Below are 22,361 nucleotides of genomic sequence, written 5' to 3'. Positions count from 1 at the left end.
AGAACCATCTAAAATTAGTTTGGGGGCCATTAACATAACAAAATGCATCATACAAGAGTTTATGGCCATGGAACATATTCTTGGGCCGTAAACTCCTAAAATTGTGTCAAATGATGCCCTTAAATCACCCCAAAGCATGGAAAAATTACTAGAATCACATGTGATTGCTCTAAGTGCCTCAAATCAATTATTCTTGACCATGGGAGAGTTTACGGAGTTTACGGCCGTAAACTCCAAGTTTACAGCCGTGAACTCCCTTTTAATTAGTATAAGTCCCATTAAATCATTCCAAGGTATTTTAGAAATTCATTCCATAAATCCCCAAGTCCAATCAAGCCATTAAACCCTCAAAATCACACCCACATGAGTTCACGGCCGTGAACTGATGTATGTGTGTGTTATATGGCCGTAAACTCCATAAAATGTTTACTCTTGGGGAGTAAACTCAAATCCCAAGTCCCTAGTACCAAATCACGTCCGTAGATGTCACCCGGGTCACTCCAAACGCTCGTTTTGAGGTGTTTAACCTCGTTGGAGTGTAATGTTCCATATAATTAGTGATTGTAAATCTAATTGGATATATATGGAAATTATTACATTTTACATAGGGACATCGCGAGTAATCAAGCCCCGAACCAACGTCTAGTGTCCGAAACCGTCGCATTTCCGAGTCTGGTGAGTTCATACCCCTACCCTTTTTCACTGTTTTTCACTGTTTTCAGGGGGAACACAAGCAAAGTACAATGGTTTCTTGTACTCAAAAACTTATTTTCATGTGTGTGATATACATTTTATATGCTTTTAATATGATTGATACAACTGATAACCATTCGAACATGCAGATCACGTAAACATTTATTTGTGAAATGGGTTTTATAAATTGTTATGTTTTATATATTTCACAAATGTTTTTCCACATTTTATCAGTTAAAAGCGTGATATTAGAACACATGAACAATATAACTTGTACACTGTTTGTCCTCGGTAACACTCCACAGAGATACGCGAGTGGAGGACTATCATATTATTACTAGTAAATTTGTTATTCATGTATGATTGGAGACACGTCCTCAGCGAACACTCCACAGAGATCAGCGAGTGGAGGACTACACCCGTAACCAGAATCTCTGGGATTTAGAGAGCGTGACTTGAGTGTATAGATCTATACGGGGCTGACTACCCCACACCTGGCTGCTAGCTACAGCCGAACCGAAATGGTTCAAGGGTGACGAAAGTCATAAGGATGTGGACTACTTATTGCCACGGGTTCAGTCTATAGTATGGTTATGGAACTCGCAATTAGGATAACAAAGATTTACTTATAATAATAATGAATAACCTTATACATTTCACAAGATAACCAGGTTTCGGAATACATCTTTACATTGATAACCAACATTCAGGAAAGTATGGGACTTTCCTGGGAAACCTTGTACATAACCAGGTCTAAACAGGATACAACTTTTACAAATGGTAACCAACATTCAGGAAAGCATGGGGCTTTCCTGGGGCAAACATTTACATAACTAGAAAAGTGTAACAAACTGGATAACCTTACATCTTTTACAATTGGTAATATACAATCAGGAAAGTATGGGACTTTCCTGGGGATCCATTAGTACATAACCAGAACAGAATAACAAAACAGATAACCTAAATGTACATTTTCACAAGGGTAAACATGATTTCAGTGTACAACTTTACTTTACATAATGTGAAACAACCAACCAACCTTTTTAAGAAAATGTGGGATTGTCTTGGCATGTGTTACATTTTCAGAAACAGAAAGGAAACATGAACATTTTCACAAAACAAAAACCGCTTATGAACTCACCAGCGTTATGCTGATTTTCCAACCGCTTGTGTTCTCAGGTCAACATTAGAACAGGTACCGAAGATCCTTTTTCCCGAAGTCGGAGTGCTCAGAAGACCCGTTTTATTTTGTTCATATATATATACTATGTATCACAACTGTACAACTTTACTTTTGAAACAATTGTAAAACTTTTTATATGTAATGTAATGGTTTTTCTACTTTACTTACTATGTACATTGGATTTGATACTCAACGTGGAGTCAACCCCGGAAATGTTTCCGCCTTCGGTTTTTGGGGTGTGACAAGATGATAACACGGAAAAGCAAATAGCACATATAACACAACATACAATTCTTCCTATATATTGAACTCACTGTGAAATAACCGAGGATTGAATGATAATTGGGCAGCACTTCGACTCTAAATATGACTTTCTATAACGAAACCGGGAATTTTAGTTGAAAACTGGCCTTACTCGGGCAGAGTTTCGACTTAAAAATATAATTTTATCGGGAACTTCAGGGCGTCGTGACTTGCTTCGGGTGTCGGGTATGATACTGGGACTTCGGGAGTGTTAGAGGGGCTTGAGAGAGGCTAGAAAGTGAAAGAGAGTGAGAATTTATAACATAAACATGGCTGCCTTCGCATCCCTTTTATAGGGTCCGACGCTTCTGACTAAGCTGGACGTAGTCCTCGGTACGTTGGGCGTACTTGCGGGGCGGTCTGTACACTGAGCGTACCCCTCGTACGTAGGCCTTACCTGCGAGGTGTCATCAGATCGGAACTCGGGCTCGGACGTGGCTGTCTTATTTGATACGTGTACCTCGTGAAAAGAGAGAAGGACGTGGCCGACTTCTGACCCTGCATGTGCGAAGTACGTTGGGCGTACAAAGCGGATAATCCTTTGATTTTTTATTTATTTTTATTTATAAACTTCAAAAATTCGTATCTTTTGCATACGAGCTCCGTTTTTGACATTCTTTATATCCACGCGTAGGTGAGATTATGTTCTACAACTTTTGTTTAGACTCCGTTCGCTTTTTTTGACGTCATCTTTAATATTATATTTTTAACGGAACGGGACACGAAAAATCCGTTAAAAATTCATAACTTCTTCATCTGATGTCCGTTTTCGTCTGTCTTTTTACCGTTGTACTACTGTTGACGAGACCTTCGATTCTCATTTAGGTTGTGTCGGCTAATAATCACTCGATCTTTATTTCGGGTTTTTAGCTGTCTACTGCTATTCCGAAAATTAGAAAAATCATAACTTCCTCATACAAAGTCGGATTTGGAAGTTCTTTTTATGAAAATTCCCGGTTTAACGAGTACTATGACTTTTGTTTAGATCACTAAGGCCAAAAAGTAGTTTATCGAAAACTCACTTTTTATGTCATTCGGCGTCATGCCGATTCTGTCACGAAACTTCAAGGGGTCATAACTTCTTCGTTATAACTCGGATTTCGATGAGGTTTTCGCCTAAATGTGTTGAACGAAATTCTTTACAACTTTCAATAATAAAATTTTACTTATTTCAAATTTTATAATTTCATTAAATTTCAATATTTGACATTAGATTGGAATCTCATAAGACTTCCAATATTTTCCGAGTGATTCTAAGCATAGTTTTACTTCAATTCTAGTAAAAACTATCTGTTAGAACTAAACATTCAAAATTACATAATATTTCATAATATTATTCACTTTTAAATTTTACATAACACAATAACTAAACGTGTATGTTACACATAATAAATTCCCTAGTCAGTCATTGGGTCCAAATTGGACCCCCTTATGGCCCAAACTTCGAATTCATGTCTCAAGGCAAGGTTTCCTAACCCTTGGCCTATTGGGCCTCTTTCTCCCAAGGCCCAACTCCTAATTAAGTTAAGGCCCAAGTCCAACCACTAATGTTTCAAGGCCCATTAAGGCCCAATACCATATATCCTAGGTCTAGACCCAGAAGCCTTAGTCCACAATGGGTCATGAGGCCCAACTGTTTTCAGGCCCAACATCCTAAGGCCCAAATACCCATTTGACCACTCTGCATGCGTACATGTGGCGTACCTAGCACATACACCCAGTGTACGTTGGTCTTGACCACTTCGGGGAGATTGACCCGGTACGCGCAGCATACCAGGGGTACGCCCAACGTACTAGCCAGTTTCCTTAGAACTCCTTTGTGACTTAATCCATTAAGTCCTAACGTCCAAAACATAGATCCAGGTCCTTTAAGACATCCTAAATCATCAAGTTACAAACTTTATGTCTTTGCATGCATGGATGGGGGTTAATACATGATTTCAGTCCTTAAACACACTTTATGACCATCTAACACTTGCATGCTTGTGGCTTAACCATCAAGGCCCAATTTTTATGGCTCTGAATGCTTCCAAGAGCTTAAAAGGACAGATCTTATGGGATGGAACTACCAGAACACAATAAATCTCAACTATGGAGTCAAAATGTCACATAAAACACCCCAAAATTACAACTAAGTATGCAATGGTCAAGTTTGAAGCTTGATACCTCAAATGAGTTAGAAAAGATGCTAAAATCTTGCATCTACAAGCCCCTCTCACGTTCTTGCTCCTTCTTCTAACTTCCTCTTCTTCAAAACCTCCAACAATCACCCAAAAATGCACCAAATTAGCTCATAAGTCTTGCAAGGGGTTTAGGGTTAGATTTCTACTCTTTTGGGATAGTGGAGGCTGGGGGAATGAGGTTTGGGATGGAATTATGGTCTTTATATAAGGTGCAAACCCTAAAATTTAGGGTTTGCAACTGGTCAGGTTACGCCCAACGTACACAAGGCTTCTCTCCGCTTCGCGCCTCAATCGCACAGCGTACGACCTTTCTCATAATTGCAGTATATAAAACAATAAAATAAATCAAAGGGAATACCTAGTGACTCGGATGTTACAAATCTCCCTACTTGAATTAGACTTCATCCTCGAAGTCTGTTGTTGCTACTGGGAATAGCTCGGGGTAATGCTCCCTCATCTCATCCTCTAGCTCCCATTTCCATTCCGAGCCCTTATGGTGTTGCCACTGCACCTTTACCAATTCTACTTCTTTGTTTCTTAGAACCTTCGTCTTCTTGTCGAGAATGGAAATAGGACTCTTGATGTAGTTCAGGAGGTCATCCACATGTATGTCCTCCAGAGGAACCACCACAGAATCATCAGCTATGCACTTCCGCAACTGCAAAACATGAAAAGTCTTGTGGATCTGTCTAAGCTCTTCCGGAAGGTCCAACCGATATGCTACCTTTCCCACTCGGGCTATAATCCTGAAAGGTCCGATATACCTGGGGCCCAGCTTGCCTTGTTTTCTGAAGCGGATGACACCTTTCGAAGGTGACACTTTCAGGAGGATCATATCCTCACCTGAAACTCCAAGTCTGTGGCAACCCGATACTTTTCCAGTAAAAAAAAGTCAAACCCAATAAATAAAATTTGAGCTATTATTATTCCTTTAAGTTCGTGAGGGTTAGAAAATAATCTAAAATATATAAATTAAGTTTATATAAGTTTTCAAAACTAAAAACATTCGAAAAACTGAGAATTCCCCTCGATTCAGCGAAAACTCGTCTCAGCCAACCGTTTTCGGCCAAAAACCTTCGGATCGAAACCAAATTTCGTCCGAGAACTCCTTTCCGGCCAAAAACCCAACCGATATAAAGGTTTTTCCTCGAAAACTTGGTCATTTCTCTCTCATTTCACCCGAAAAACTCTCATTTTGCTCCCAAGGATCATCCAATAACATTCATACCTTCAAGATCAATCCTTTGAATCTTCATATTTTTCCTCAAGAACACCAAGAACCAGCCTTCATATCTTTAAGCGACCGAAAACAGCCCAAGATCGAAAACTGTACTCGGCTGACAACCGTTTTCGGCCGAGAGCCCCTTGGAATTGAAAACCCTTCAACACTTGTGTGACTTTGGGTAATCTCTCTCAACACAAAAACAAGTGTTTTTCTAACACTTTAATTAATGGTTACTCTAATTTAAATACTATTATGTGTTTGAATATTATTAGGATACCGTTAGTTTAGCATATGCCAACTCGAGAGTCATCTTTCCAAGTGTCGCCGTCCAACACGTGCATAAACAACTGTGAGTTCATACCTTTAAATTTTACTGTTTTCAATGTTTTTAGGGGGGGATACAAGTAAAACACAAGGATTTTTGTGTTTTTATACAAACGTTTACAACATTTCAAAACCTTTTCAATTGATTCAAACAGAGATTTCACTACATTTCCATAAAATATTTAGATATTTTAACCCTTTTGTACCATGTCGAGCATAAAGGTGTTTTTCCTACATATATCTAAATTGCAAAAGATTTCAATAAATGAACAAGAACATACATACGAACTATAATCGGTATAGTTCGGGATACATTACACCGTTTTACTAGTTCAAAAACATTATTAAAAAACAAACGAATAAACTATGGTAGATATAGCTTATGGAACACTATACTATTTCCCGGGTATAAGGGATGCATTACTAAATAACTATTTAAGTATAATTAGTTTACATTACAAAGTAAATTACTACAAGGTTATACATACATTTTCAAGTACAAGAGAACACTACAACACTACACGTAAACTAGTTAATATAGGGTTATGACGCACTACTTCAATTGTATCCTCCAGGGTACGGAACTAAATCCTATACAATATAACCAGAGTCTCCTGGAGGAAGAGCATGAGATTTGTGTATAGATCTATATGGGACAGACATTCACACATCTGAACTGCTAGCGACAACTAGGTAGGCATTTCTAGGGTGACAAATGTCATAACATCTAACGCCTGAAGAACGTCGTATAGGTTACTAGATCATATCAAACATGGTTATACCAAACTCACAACTGTATGAACTAACCATTTGTTTACGGGATTTCAATTCTTCAATTAGTTTTATTTTAATTAATAGAACTATTATACAATACAACTGGAGGATTCCGGGGAATACAAACACATGGTTTTATTTTAAGTAATAAAACTACTATACATTACTGGTGGTAGCCAGGGTTTTCATACATAACAATACTATACATTACTAGTGGTATCCAGGGTTTTCACACGGAACAATACTATACATTACTGGTGGTAGCCAGGGTTTTCATACATAACAATACTATACATTACTGGTGGAAGCCAGGGTTTTCATACAGAACAATACTATACATTACTGGTGGTGTCCAGGGATTTCATACAAAGGTTTTCATATAATTTATTACTATACATAACTACTGGTTATGTCTAGGGATTTCTTACAAAGATATTCATATACAATTACAGAATACAGTAACAAACATACGTTTTGGTCTTAAGCTCTAAGATTACTTTTCACTACTAAAGAAAATATTGGATTTTCTTGAGAAACATACAAACATTTTCACAGATTCAAAGACAAGATTTCATTATAAAAACATTCTTATGAAGTCACCAACTTAAATGTTGATACACTTTCAAAACCACTTGTATTCCCAGGGTACCGGTAGACAGGTACACCCGCAGGTTTTGAGAAGACGAAGCTTTTAGAGTCGCGTCTTTTATACTTTTGTTATACATTTTGTTGTCATGCAAACTATGTATCGAACATATGTAAATTCCTTATATATATATATATATATATATATATATATATATATATATATATATATATATATATATATATTCAATGTAATGATTGTGTTTACTTTGATTACTATTATGCAATTGTTGTGATACTGTACATGACGTCCTCCACCCCCGAACGTTTTCGACATATCGGTTTGGGGGTGTGACAGATTGGTATCAGAGCATTATCGTGAACTAAGAATATCAAACCTTACAGGATATACAACTATAAACACTAAGGGGCTGAAGTGCTCTGAACTAAAAGTATAGTCTTAAAATCTAAGTATTTTATAAGAAGTATACAAGCATACCTACATACCAGAAAACAATATCATAGTAAGAACTCCATAAAAGTATTTGGGATGAGTTGGACACTACGGTTAAACCTGAATAGTTATGTAATCATATCTGGGATAAATATAACCTAATCAACTATATTTATCCAGGATATGACCAACATGTGTTTAGGAGTGACTGTGATGTTGCGACAAGTCTAAAACTTACCAACAATGCACACAAGAGAAACTCTAGAACCAAACATGAAATTAAAATAATATAGGAGTATTTTAGGATCTTACAATAATAGAACAAGAACATTTAGGCCTTAATGGCTATTCATAGCTCGTTTACACTAGATATCTTCATAGTGGTCTATGTGAGTCACACTATAACAAATTCTCTATAAGTGTTGCTATAAAATGGCGATTGTTTACTTATATTAGTAGCCTTCCACTGTAAATCGCTTGATAGAACACTATAACTGTCATGATAGGATATATCTTGTTCAATATCATCTGACTCATGACCACTATAGAGGACTTATCATCATTTTCTCATAAATTATTTTAGGGAAAGATGCCTCCAAAGAAGTCCAACAGGAAGAAAACCAAACCTCCAACAAATCCACCACCGCCACCCCCTCCTCAGTATGACCCCGCTGTTTTCCAAGCAGCAGTGACAGCCGTGATGTCGCAAATCCATGCAAGTGGTACCAGCGGGGCGGGTAGTGGTGCCAACCCTTCCAATAAAGGAGACAGTCATGGACACCCGAGGGAGTGTTCATACAAGGACTTCACGAATGCGAAACCCAACTCCTTCGATGACACCGGAGGTGTCATTGCTTTGACCCGTTGGTTCGAGAAAAGCGAATCAATCTTCGAAATCTATGTGTGCCCTGAGACAAGCAAGGTGAATTTTGCAGCATGCACTTTCACAGATAGAGCCCTTACTTGGTGGAATAGGCAAGTCAAATCCCTGACTCTTCCAGTAGCCAATGCTATGAGTTGGGATGATTTGAAGGAGTTAATGTTGGCTGAATAGTGCCCGAGGGGAGAGATGAAAAAACTTGGACAAGAGCTCTGGAACCTGAAGATGAAGGGTTCTGACATCGCTGCATACATTACTAGGTTTAGTGACCTCGCTCTACTTTGTCCCGGGATGGTAACCCGAAGAGCAAGAAAGTGGAGAGGTACATTTGGGGATTAACTCCCCCGATGCAAGGAAATGTTCTAGCTGCCAAACCCCTTACATTTGAAAGTGCCAAGCGCCTGGCATAGACACTAATAAACCACGGAGAGATCCAAGGCTTCGTAGCAGTCATTACTGAACAACCCAAGGAGGGTGGCAGCAAGAAAAAGTTCTGGAACAAAAGAAAGGGGCAATCTTCGCAAGAGCCCTCAAAGAAACAACAAGTAGTGGCAGTCCACGCTGCTACCATTCCTGCTGTTGTTCCCGCAACTCAAGCTCCTACCAGTAGATATGCTGGAACTCTCTCAAGGTGCGACAAATGCAATTTCCATCATCATGGGCCTTGCCGTAAGATGCAGTGCAGTAATTACAACAGAAAAGGATGCACAACCCGTTTCTGCAAGACACCAACACATCCAACCAACCAGACCCCCGGAGCTGGAGTAGGGCAACCCTGCTATGGGTGTGGTAAAATCGGGTACTACAAGAGGGATTACCCGAAGGCAAGAAATGTTGGCAACACCGAGAGAGTACTGACAATGGGTCAGGAGGAAGCAATAGTTGATCCTACTGTAGTCACGGGTGTGTTCCTACTCGATAACTATTATGCATTCATTCTCTTTGATAGTGGTGCTGAGAGGAGTTTTGTCAGTCAGAAATTCAAGCACTTAGTCAAACATAAATCCCAACCTCTAACCGGAACATATACCGTCGAGATGGATAACAGAAAGAAAGAAAACACTAACAACATATTCATACGTTGTACCCTCACTCTAAACGACAATTCCTTTCCAATCGACCTTATGCCGGTCTCCATAAAAAGCTTTGATGTCATCATCGGTATGGATTGGTTGAGCCCCAATCGTGCTGATATTCTTTGTTATGAAAAATCCATTCGTCTTAATCTACCAAATCGTGAAGCCCTCATTATCTAAGGCGACAAACCCGGTGCAAACCTTCGCATCATTTCATGCATTAAAGCCCAAAAGTACTTGCGAAACGAGTGTCACACATTCCTAGCTCATGTACTTAACGAAAAACAAGAAGTTAAAGACCTAGAGAGCATCCCTGAAGTCTGCAACTTTCCTGATATCTTCCCCAAAGATCTTCCAGGAGTTCCTCCCGAACGCCAAGTCGAGTTTCGAATCGACTTAATTCTTGGGGCTACCCCAATAGCGAAATCCCCGTATTGTCTAGATCCAACGAAGACACAGGAATTATCTAGCAAACTCAATGAACTCCTCAATAAAGGATTCATTAGACCAAGCTTCTCACCCCGGGGAGCACCGATCTTGTTCGTTAAGAATAATGATAGATCTTTCTAAATGTGCATAGACTACCGTGAGTTGAACAACCTTACCATTAAGAACTCATACCCACTTCCACGAATATATGACCTCTTTGATCAACTCCATGGAGCTAGCTACTTTTCCAAGATAGACCTAGGATCAGGGTATCACCACTTGCGAGTTCACGAGAATGACATTCCCAAGACAGCATTCAGAACTCGTTATGGTCACTACAAATTTGTAGTAATGCCCTTTGGTCTAACCAACGCACCTACAGTGTTCATGGATTTAATGAACATGGTATGTTGTGCCTTCCTAGACAAATTTTTGATAGTCTTCATAAATGATATACTCGTCTACTTACGAAGTAAGGAAAAACATAGCCAGCACCTGAGACAAGTATTAGAAGCTTTAACAGCGGAAAAGCTTTATGCTAAATTCTCGAAGTGCAAGTTTTGGTTTAGGAAGGTCAATTTCCTTGGTCATGTAGTCAGCGAAGAAGGCATACAGGTGGACCCCTCAAAAATAAAGGCAATCGAGAATTGGTCAGCTCCTAGAACGCCAACAGAAATCCGTCAGTTTTTGGGACTTGCTGGCTACTATTGAAGATTCATACAAAACTTCTCCAAAATTGCTAAACGTCTTACTGCACTGACTCAAAAGGGTGTAACTTTTAGTTGGGGAGAAAAGCAAGACATTGTGTTCCAGAAACTGAAGCAAGCCCTATGCAGCCCACCTATCTTGGCTCTTCTAGAAGGGACATAAGATTTCATTGTATATTGCGATGTGTCCAATCAGGGGCTAGGCTATGTGCTTATGTAGCGAGGACAGGTTATCGCCTATTCCTTGAGACAGCTGAAGGCACACGAAGTTAACTACACCACTCACGATCTTGAGTTGGGAGCAGTGGTCTTTGCTCTAAAAAAATGGAGACATTACCTCTACAGTACCAAGTGCACAATCTTCACCGACCACAAAAGCCTTCAACATATCTTTGATCAGAAGGAGCTTAACATGAGACAACGACGATGGGTAGAGCTACTCAATGATTACGAATGTGAAATTCGCTATCATCCTGGTAAAGCCAATGTAGTAGCAGATGCCCTTAGTCAAAAGGAGTACTCATGTCGTATGGTGAAGGCACTAACCATGATCATTTATTCGCATCTTTCCACACAAATCAAAGAGGCTCAGTTGGAAGCCTTAAAGCCCAAGAATGTGGCAGATGAAGCCTTAAGAGGAATGGAGAAGAACTTCGAAATCAAGGGTGACGGAGTTTGTTATTTGATGAACCGGATCTGGACACCAAGATTCGGTGGGTACAAAGATGTTTTCATGAATAAAACCCATAAAACTTGATACTCTGATCACCCAAGTTCAGATAAGATGTATCTGGATCCCAAGAAATTTTATTGGTGGCCAAACATGAAAGCCAAGATTGCTACCTACGTGGGCAAGTGCTTAACTTGTGCCAAAATTAAGGTAGAATATCAGAAGCCCTCAGGTCTGCTCCAATAGACCGAGATACCTGAGTGGAAGTGGGAGTAGATTACAATGGATTTCATAACCAAGTTGCTCAAGACTTCGGGTGGTCATGATACTTTCTGGGTGATCGTCGACATATTAACCAAGTTCGTGAACTTCCTGCCAATCAAAGAAACAGACAAAATGGAAAAGCTAACTAGAAATTACATCAGAGAGATAGTACGACTGCACGGTGTGCCCATATCTATTATTTCGGATAGAGATAGTAGATTCACCTCGTGATTCTGCCAGTCACTTCAGAAGGCTCTTGGAACTAAGATGGACATGAGTACAGCTTACCATCCATAAACCGACGGGCAGAGTGAGAGAACCATTCAAACACTACAAGACATGATGAGAGCGTGTGTTATCAACTTTGGCAAGTCATAGGATACCCATTTGCCACCGGTCGAGTTTTCATACAACAATAGATACCACTCTAGCATCAAGACTGCTCCATTCGAAGCCCTCTATGGCCGAAAGTGCAGATCCCCTCTATGTTGGGCTGAAGTAGGTGACACGCAGCTGGCTAAGGGACAAGTCCCTGATAGAACTCTCATTGGCCTGAAAATCATTCGAGAAACCACAAAAAAGATCGTACAAATCCGAGAACAATTGAAAGCCTCAAGAGATACGTAAAAGAGCTACATAGACAAGAGACAAAAACCCTTGGAATTCCAGGTTGGTGACTGTGTTCTATTGAAGGTCTCTCCCTGGAAGGGCGTGATACGCTTCGGAAAGCGTGGAAAGATAAACCCAAGATACAATGAGCCATTCGAGATTCTTGCTAGAATCGGCCCACTAGCTTACAAACTCCATCTACCACAAGAACTTGGTAAAATACATTCCGTATTCCACGTGTCAAATCTTAATAAGTCTCTATCCGACGAGACTCTTGTGATTCCACTCAATGAAATCGAGGTAAATGAGAGTCTTAACTTCGTGGAAGAACCAGTAGAGATCATGGATAGGGAGGTCAAACGAATGAAACAAAGTCGCATACTGATAGTGAGGTTCGCTGGAAGACCAAGCGGGGACCTGAATTCACCTGGCAGCAAGAAAATCAGATGCAATAAAAGTACCCGCTTATTTTTCCTAGTCCATGCTTGTACTCTATAGAAAGAATTTCAGGAGGAAATTCCCCTGACGAGGGGATAATGTGACAACCCAATACTTTTCCAATCAATTAAATTCAAACCCAATAAATAAAATTTGAGCTTTTATTATTCCGTTAAGTTCATAAGGGTTAGAAAATAATCTAAAATATATAAATTATGTTTATATAAGTTTTCGGAACCAAAAACACTAGAAAAACCTAGAATTCCCCTCGATTCAGCGAAAACTCGTTTCAGCCAACCGTTTTCGGCCGAAACCCTTCGTATAGAAAACAGATTTAGGTCAAGAACTCCTTTCCGGCCTAAAGCCCAACCGATATAAAGGTTTTTCTGTCACACCCCAAAACCGGAACGGCAGAAACGTTCTGGGGTGGATGACATCATGTCAAGTATCACAACACATGCATTATAGTAATCAAAGTACAACCAAACATTGCATTAATAGTAATAGTTTTACATGGTTTACATTACAATATATTAAAGTAATACAAGTAAATAATATAGGTGCAGCTTGGTACTAAACTGTCTTCGTCAGAAGCTCCGTGGATGTACCTGTCTAATGCTGACCTGAGAATACAAGTTATTTGAAAAGCGAGTATCAGCATTTTTTTTACAAATGCTGGTGAGTTCATAAGTATTTAGTGTCATTTCATTCAAATAAATTTAATAAAAGTGGTAGTTTTAGAGTATCCAATAAATTAGAGTCTTTTCCAGAAAATCCTATATTTTCTTTAATAAATGCAGTCTTCTACCAAGACTGGACGGAGTTATGTGGTAAAAAGTAGTTTTCCCTTAATCGCTATCATTATCAAAATACAAAATTTGATTATTAAAGAAAGCAAGAGAAATCAGGGAAAATAACATATGCCTCAGCAGTGAAGACTGCTGACTAAGGCAAAACGACTCATAGACTCCAGGAGAGTATCGAACAAACGACACGCCTGGCTCAGTCTAACAAAGTGAGACACAGACTCCAGACAGTACCAAATGAAAGGTACGGCTAGCAAGGTCTAAAAACAGAGACTACAAACCCCAGACAGTATCAAATGAAAGACACAACTAGTAAGGTCTAAAACAAGGAATACAGACCCCAGAAAGTATCAAATGAAAGATACAGCTAGCAAGGTCTAAAACAAGGAATACAGACCCCAGACAGTATCAAATAAAAGATACAACTAGCAAGGTCTAAAAACAAGGAATACAGACCTCAGACAATATCAAATAAAAGATACAGCTAGCAAGGTCTAAAAACAGTGTGACTCTGAGAAAGGGTTTTCAGCATACAGTGTAAAGTACAGTGTAAAATACAGTGTGAAATACTGTTACCTTAAGGCCATGAATTATAAGGTAACCTGGGATACTCGTAACCATACTAACCGACACTAGAGTACCTGACGCCCTACAAGCATCAATATAAAATATGACATTTGTCACCCCTTGGCTTGGTAGGCCGTGGACTGTAGCTAGCAGTCAGGGTGCGGGGGTGTCAATCCCGTATAGATCTATACACACAATGTCCGCTCTCCCTACAGGAGACTCTGGTTACCAACTAGACGACGGAGAAGGCCGTGTCCCGAAGATGCATCCCAAATAGTGGGTAGTGGGTTTCCAATATAAGTGTTGAACTAGTGGTAGAGACTCATAACTGAACTGACTAACGTAAACCTATATGTCTATGCTTGTATACATAATATATAACTAATGAATCAAACGACCTTCGGACGGCCATCCGATCCCACCAGACCACATCTCAATGAAGAAAAGGAAATAGGGCGAACAAGCCTTCCTAAGTCCTTCAATCATTATTTATATGTATCTATACAAGCACAAGCATACATCTAACTACGGTTGAGTGTTTAACAAGTGGAAACGTATCGTGAAGTATAACCAAATCGTGATGTATAAGCGAATCGTGAGGTATAACCAAATCGTGGTGTATAAGCAAACATTGTGGAATAACCGAATCGTGAAGTGTAAGCGAACAGTGTGGAATAATCACATCGTGAAGTGTAAGCGAACAGTATGGAATAACCGAATCGTGAAGTGTAAACGAACAGTTTGGAATAACCGTATCGTGAAGTATAAGCGTTAACAAGTATAAGTGTATCACGAAGTGGAAACATTATCAAGTAGGATTTTAAACTAAGTGAAAGTGAAACAACGGTATCTAACAAGTAAGAGTATACGACATGAAAGAGAACTTTGATGAAAACCTTGGAAAAACCTTTATACTTAAGAAAATCACAACTTGGTATTCTTTGGTAAAATAAGTTTGAAAACCTTTAGAAATTCTATGGAAACTTCTCATAAACCAGTTTAAAATGAACTTCGATAAAACAGTATAAGTAAGAGTTTTGAACAAGTGAAAACATTTCAGAAAACATTTATAGTATCCTACTCGGTAAAATAGTTTACAGTGTGGTAAATCCTTGTGCATGCAGGTTATCAATCACATGTGATTCATATGATAACTGGCATGTTTAACTTGTATTACCCCCCCCCCCCCATATAAAACATGTAAAAACATTTAAAAGGTTCATTCAGGGGTATGAACTCACCTAGTGTAAGTGGATCCGACGAAGGTGCCGGTTGGGTGCTCGGTGTCAAGTAAAGACTTGGACACACTTAGTGACCTATTTACAATTAGTACATTTAATACTAATTAGACAAGTATACGCACTCTAAGGAGCGGAAAACACTTTGGTTAAGTGTTTGGGGTGTCCCGGGTAACATTTAAGGGTATGAATGGCTTAAGAATGGAGTTTACTCTTCAAGAGTAAACTCTCCATATAGTGTTTACGGCCCTGGGACAACTCCCCATGAGTTTACGGCCGTAAACTCATGGTGAGGGGGGTTCTAGGATGTTTAAAGGCTTTATCTCGATTGTGGAATTTTGCTAGGTCCAAATGTAAAATGTATGAATGGATTTAAGGCACTTAAATGGACCAAATGGGAGTTTACGGCCCTAACCAAGGGAGTTTACGGTCGTAAGCTCCTATTGACACATTCCTTGGGTGTTTTAAGGGCTTAAGTGATAGAGAATAAATCCTATGTATTTTTCCAAGTCAAATGAAGGAGTTTGGGCACCTTTTGGACACCTAATGGGAGTTTACGGCCCATGAACCACCTCCATGGGAGTTCACGGCCGTGAACTCCTACTCCCTTAGTTTTATTTAATTTTAAGGCCCTTAAAATGATGGAATTGCTTCAAGGTATTTTTCCAAGGCCATAGGGGGGTGTTTGGGGCATTTCTAGCACACAATCTTGAGTTTACTCCCCATGAAGAGGAGTTTACGGCCCAAGAAAGTTCTTGGGCAGTAAACTCAAGTTTACTCCCTAAAATTACAGTTCAAGGTGTTCTAATTCCGAATCCATAAGCCTACAAGTCGTATCTAAGCCTTAGGGACAATTTGGAGGGGTTTTGGGGCTTAAAAACCCCCATTAAATAGTGTTTACGGTCCAAGAGTGTTCTTGGGCCATAAACACATCATTTTGCCCCTATTTTATGTTATAAACTCGAATTTTTAGGCTAGATAAGCTATATAACAAGTTAGGATAGTTTACCTACTCGTTTGGGGCTCGAAACGGACGATTTTTGGCTCGGGAAAAATTTGTAGAGAGAGAGTTTAGAGAGAGAGTAAAAAGGTGGAAATGGAGTTTACTCTCCCTTATATAGGGGTTGGAGTTGAAGCTCAGTGGAAATCTACCGAATACTGCCGTTAAACAGGGCTTTTGGTCGCACCCGATTTAGTGGTCGTAATAAAATTTAACTTTTTCCAAATTAATATGGAAATGTAAAGTAAGTGTCTTTATTTCTTTTATCACGATGTTAACGTCGTATAATATAAATAATTAAAACATTTATTTATTTGGCAACCTCTAATTAACGGAACTTTTATAAAATGGAATGTTCCGTTAACGGTAACGGGGTAATGTAACGGAATAAACTTTGGGTTGTCACATCATCCCCCCGTTAAAGGGAATTTCGTCCCGAAATTCAGGTCTAGGCAAGGTAGTAGGTATGAATGACCATGTAGAGGCAGGAGGGTACTTCCTATTTTGTTTGTCCTCGCATTCCCAAGTGAACTCTGGTCTGGGTTTGTCATTCCAACAAACCTTCACCTACGGGATGCGGATTCCGTCTCATGTAGTTAGCGTTTTCCGACTGGTGTATCTACGAGGTTAGGGTTCTCAATGGTCTCTATCAAGATGAGTGGGATACGAAGAGTGACATCGGGAAAACACATATCAAGTCTAAGAAGTGGATCGATCGGGTGTGAAACTTGTGGAATATCCGGAAGTAGTAGTGGTCTGACGAGGGTTGGACCAAATCTCCGCGAGGATTCTCAGATGGTCCTAAGCTCTCGGAAGGGTAGAGCTTTTCAGTACTTAGAACATAGTGTACTTCTATGGCAAGATCACCACTAGCGTGATCGCCATTCTGAAGTTCCTAACGTTCTCTCCCATACTGGTAGTGTAGTCCTTCAGGTTGGTTCTTAGGAAGCTCAAGTTGTCCTTGGTTTCGCGTTTTCCTGTCAATTGGCTTTTAGAGGCTTTCTAGGTCATCGAATGGGTTGCAGGTCTACGGTTACCTATTTGTTGTAGAGTGTCTATCTCGAGCTCGTGCAAAATGAACCTGCACTTCTGATGCTTGAGGTATTTCTAACGGAAACCCTCAGGGTCAGGGAGATAGGGTTTCACTAGATGAGTGTTGGACTATCTCCAGAGGTGGTTCTACTATTTCTGCGTGAGATAGTATTCGTGGAACACCTAATAGTCCAATGAATCTCTAAGACTTTGGTTTATTCTAGTGCGGAAAGCGCATGCTCCTGCATAACCCCTCGACTAACACCAAGGCTGGTGTTAAGTCTATAATCTCTTCGGGATCTGGGTCATGAGGCTTAACGCAGCTACTTTCGCACTTTGATCAAGTATTCTTGGCTGCGGAGGTTATCTTGTGGTTCTCGGTATTCTAGTGTTCCCTTCGGAGAATGTTGTCTATCGTCTACTGGGCGACGACGATTTCCTCCATGCGAGAGGGTGGAGGGTCCTAGGCACTACTAGTCTGTAACGAGGTGGACGAAGTTCCTGAGTGGTGCGAGCATCTACTACAACTACTCTTCCGAAGGTTCTGAGTTTTCCCGGTCTAGGTCAAATCTAGTGAGTATAGGTTCCCATCACTCAGAACTTTAATCTCTTTACTAACTGAGGGTGTTAGCTACTATGTGGGCTTAACCAGTATGACAACAAATTTCGGATTTGTGGTCATTATAGTAGCTCAACCCGTAGTGGTTCTCTTGACTCCAGCTCCTATTTTATGGAATAAGATGAAGGGATTTACTATGAGGTTTGTGGTAGAGCTCATACTTGTCTTAACCACTAACACTTGGTGTATGCAGGCCGTATATAATTGAGGTCGACAGGATGTTCAGTTGTGCGACTCCACCCCAGACCCACAACCCAACGAGGAACAGGGAGTAGGGAGGAAGCACACATCTTAAATCTTTTTGATCTCAACTATACACCACCTTTATGCATATACCTGGTTATAGTGGTCAGTCCCATGAGTTCTATCCTCTGGGTTCACGAACCTGATGTGCGAGGTACGAAGGGTCTTTCTGGGGAATCTATGAAGTATGCTTCGGATGGTTATCGTCTTCTGGAGTGCCTGTAGTGTCTTTCGCTTCAGTTTCCATATGTCTAAAAGGGGTTTGGTCAACAGCGCGCGGTACCCTCCCCTTGGGTACTTCGGAAGGTTTGAGATAAGAGGGACGACTGACGGGTCGTATTAGGTTTGATTATTTGTATTATGCTTAGGTTCGGAAGAACCTTTATTTGCCGACATGGCCACGGAGAAAGTCCTTTTTACACAGCACTAGGGATTTACACATGGTTGCACTACGTCAAACCATGATCGATAGAGTCGTCGAAGTTGGCACACTTCGACATGATATAAGTGAGGGTCAATAGATTCATGTGCCGAACGGGCATACAAGTTCTAGGCGTCTCGGGTTTCATCCCGTGTATCACTATCACGGATACTGGGACCAATAGAGTAGACGCGGAACTATAGAGAGTCCTAAGTGTTTCCGAGTAGACTACCCTTTTCATGAATGGATTCTCACGAGGCATTTCTATAATCGCTTAACATATACTAGTCATGTATAATTAAGGTGGGGAGGACTGCTGACTGAGAGACTACGCCCTAAATCCACAACCAAACGAGGAACAGGAAATGAGGCGGCATTCACTCACTCTAGGTCTATCCATCTTAACTATACATGGTCGTAACGTATATGTTTAGCCATTATAGTTTTACCTGATGAATTTTAAATTTTCTAACAATGCTACGACTTTCGCCTTAATGGGGAAGTATTTACATTTGAATTAGCCTTTTGATGTTTTGCGTTAGTTATCTGAGATCGAGAGACGTACCAAAATCTACCGGGTTCCTTAATGCTTCTCCTTAAGCAGTAGAGTTAGGCTCCTCCTGTGTCTTTGTTGTTTTCTTCAGTTGGGCAATCCCTTTTGAAGTGTCCAATCTCACCACATAGACGGCAGACTGGATTGGTCGTCACATTGGTGATTGATGCAATACGCTCCACCGGAGTTCTGCATACACGAGCAGTATGCCCCTTCATGTTGCACCTAGCACATAAGAGTTACCGACATATACCATGATGATGGTAGCTACACTTGCTGCAGTGGGGAAGGTTTCCTAGGTATGGTCTTTTTGAAGTCAGGAGGGAAGGATGGACAGGGGTATTGACTGCCTCAGCTCGTTGCTCTCCGGAAGGTCCTTGAGCCGAGGTACCTCCCTCCTCGATCATGAGTTTTCTCTTTAGTGGAATCGGTTGAAGTTCTTGGGTGGCTGGGTATGCAGGTTTGGTTGTTGTTGTCCATTGCTAGGATCGGGAATCCCGATAGGGCTCTTGCTAACATTAGCGTTGTTAGCATTCAAGTGAGCCAGGACAGCTGCTACGGCTGCCGAGACTGCAGCTTGGAACGTAGCTTCATCGAATAAGAGAGTAGGTTTCTTGCTTGTGGACTGGTTACGCTTCTTTGGGGGCATGGTTTTCTACACGGAGAGGAATGAGAGACGATGGCTAGCTCTGGACATATCTGTCCTGACTGTATTAGGCATAAATTTTTCCCGTGCCTCGGGTACTGGTTGTCTGAGTGTCGACCTACATCCCTATGATGTAGTCCTAGTAATCAAGGTAAGAGTATGGGTATCGGGAAAAGGCCATAATATGCGAGTCGTTCCTACTAAGTTACCTTTTTTTACTGGGAAAGGTTTCACTCTCCGGCCTGGAGAGATTTGAGAACAGTTCGGAACGAAACCGCGGAAAGAGAGGCTTATGAAGGCTTATGGCTAAATATTCTCAATAGAGGTGCGGGGATCCGCTCTAATCGTGTAACTGGCAACGGGAAACGACGATTTACCTAACACATAGCGTGAGTAGTGTAATCACTAACTCATTATATTGTATTATTTTACGGTTTTATTAGTGTGACGAACACGAGGAAAAGACAATTCTCGGGTTCCATGTACTGGCTCCCTCTGTTTGCCTCGTATCTTTGGATGGTATCGGCGTTGGTTTCCTTCGGGTAGTTACCTAGGTTTCTCTTCTCGTATGGACATATTGAATCTTTACTCCGCCTTAATTCCGAATCCGTCTCTGGATGTCATCACTTCATGATGGATGACTGGAAATCTCGGAAGTTTAGGCGAGTTTCTCACCGGTGTCTCTAAAAAGATATAGGCACTTGGTGAATTCAATAGTCTCAACCCAGTTCATCTATCCCCAAACAGGAAATCTGCTCAATGAACCTTTTTTGGGTCTGCATCAACTCTTCTGTCAAGCACTGAAGTGGATAGGGTTGTCTACAGGGTTCGTGCGAGAATGGAAATGTCTAAAGAATCCTAAAATATTATTAACATTTCACTGGATGATCCATATCGAGTCCTGCTACGATTACACAGGGTATACAAATCATATATAGCTTAGATCTGATAGGCCTTCGAATATGTGATACTACTCTATATCCACATCCCAACGAGGAAAAGGAAGTAGAGCGAAACCACACATTCTTAGCCTATGGGATCCTTATTATATATAACCTTGAGAGTACACTCTCTGTAATTGTAGGTATATCAATAAGGATCTTTTTAGTTCTTCACACATGGTTATCTATGTATCCTAAAATACCCCTATGGTATTTTAATTTCTTGTTTGTTTCTTATCTTCTGAATAAAATTATGGGATTAGTGTGAATCTTTTAGTGTTCCAAAATACTCCTATAGTATTTTGACTTTATGTTTGGCTCTAGCATTCCTAGTTGGTAAGTTTCAGACCTGTTGCAACACCACTATCACTCCCAAGCACATGTTCATTGCATCTTGAATAAATGTAGTTGATCATGTTACATTTATTCCAGCTTACGATTACATAACTGCCCAGGTTTGACGGTAATGCTCAACATCCAAAGACTTTTATTATTGTTCTTCTTGTGATACTTGTGTTCGAGTGTTTAGATTCTGGATGTTCTTATACTTTGGTAAAATATGGTTATATTTTAAAGTATAATTCTTGGTCAGAGTGTTTTATCCCTTTTGTATTTATAGGCTGTATATCTTTTATGAATTGATATACTTAGCTCACTATAAACAATGTTCTGATACCAATCTGTCACACCCCAAAACCGGAACGGCGGAAACGTTCTGGGGTGGATGACGTCATGTCAAGTATCACAACACATGCATTATAGTAATCAAAGTACAACAAAACATTGCATTGATAGTAATAGTTTTACATGGTTTACATTACAATATATTAAAGTAATACAAGTAAATAATATAGGTGTAGCTTGGTACTAAACTATCTTCGTCAGAAGCTCCGAGGATGTACCTGTCTAATGATGACATGAGAATACAAGTTATTTGAAAAGCGAGTATCAGCATTTTTTACAAATGCTGGTGAGTTCATAACTATTTAGTGTCATTTTATTCAAATAACTTTAATAAAAGTGGTAGTTTAGAGTATCCAATAAATTAGAGTCTTTTCCAGAAAATCCTATATTTTCTTTAATAAATGCAATCTTCTACCAAGACTGGACGGAGTTATGTGGTAAAAAGTAGTTTTCCCTTAATCGCTATCATTATCAAAATACAAAATTTGATTATTAAAGAAAGCAAGAGAAATCAGGGAAAATAACATATGCCTCAGCAGTGAAGACTGCTGACTAAGGCAAAACGACTCATAGACTCCAGGAGAGTATCGAACAAACGACATGCCTGGCTCAGTCTAACAAAGGGAGACACAGACTCCAGACGGTACCAAATGAAAGGTACGGCTAGCAAGGTCTAAAAACAGAGACTACAGACCCCAGACAGTATCAAATGAAAGACACAGCTAGTAAGGTCTAAACCAAGGAATACAGACCCCAGACAGTATCAAATGAAAGATACAGCTAGCAAGGTCTAAAACAAGGAATACAGACCCCA

Source organism: Lactuca sativa, chromosome 9, assembly GCF_002870075.4.
Source record: "Lactuca sativa cultivar Salinas chromosome 9, Lsat_Salinas_v11, whole genome shotgun sequence".
NCBI lineage: Eukaryota > Viridiplantae > Streptophyta > Magnoliopsida > Asterales > Asteraceae > Lactuca > Lactuca sativa.
This window is presented reverse-complemented; position numbering follows the sequence as displayed.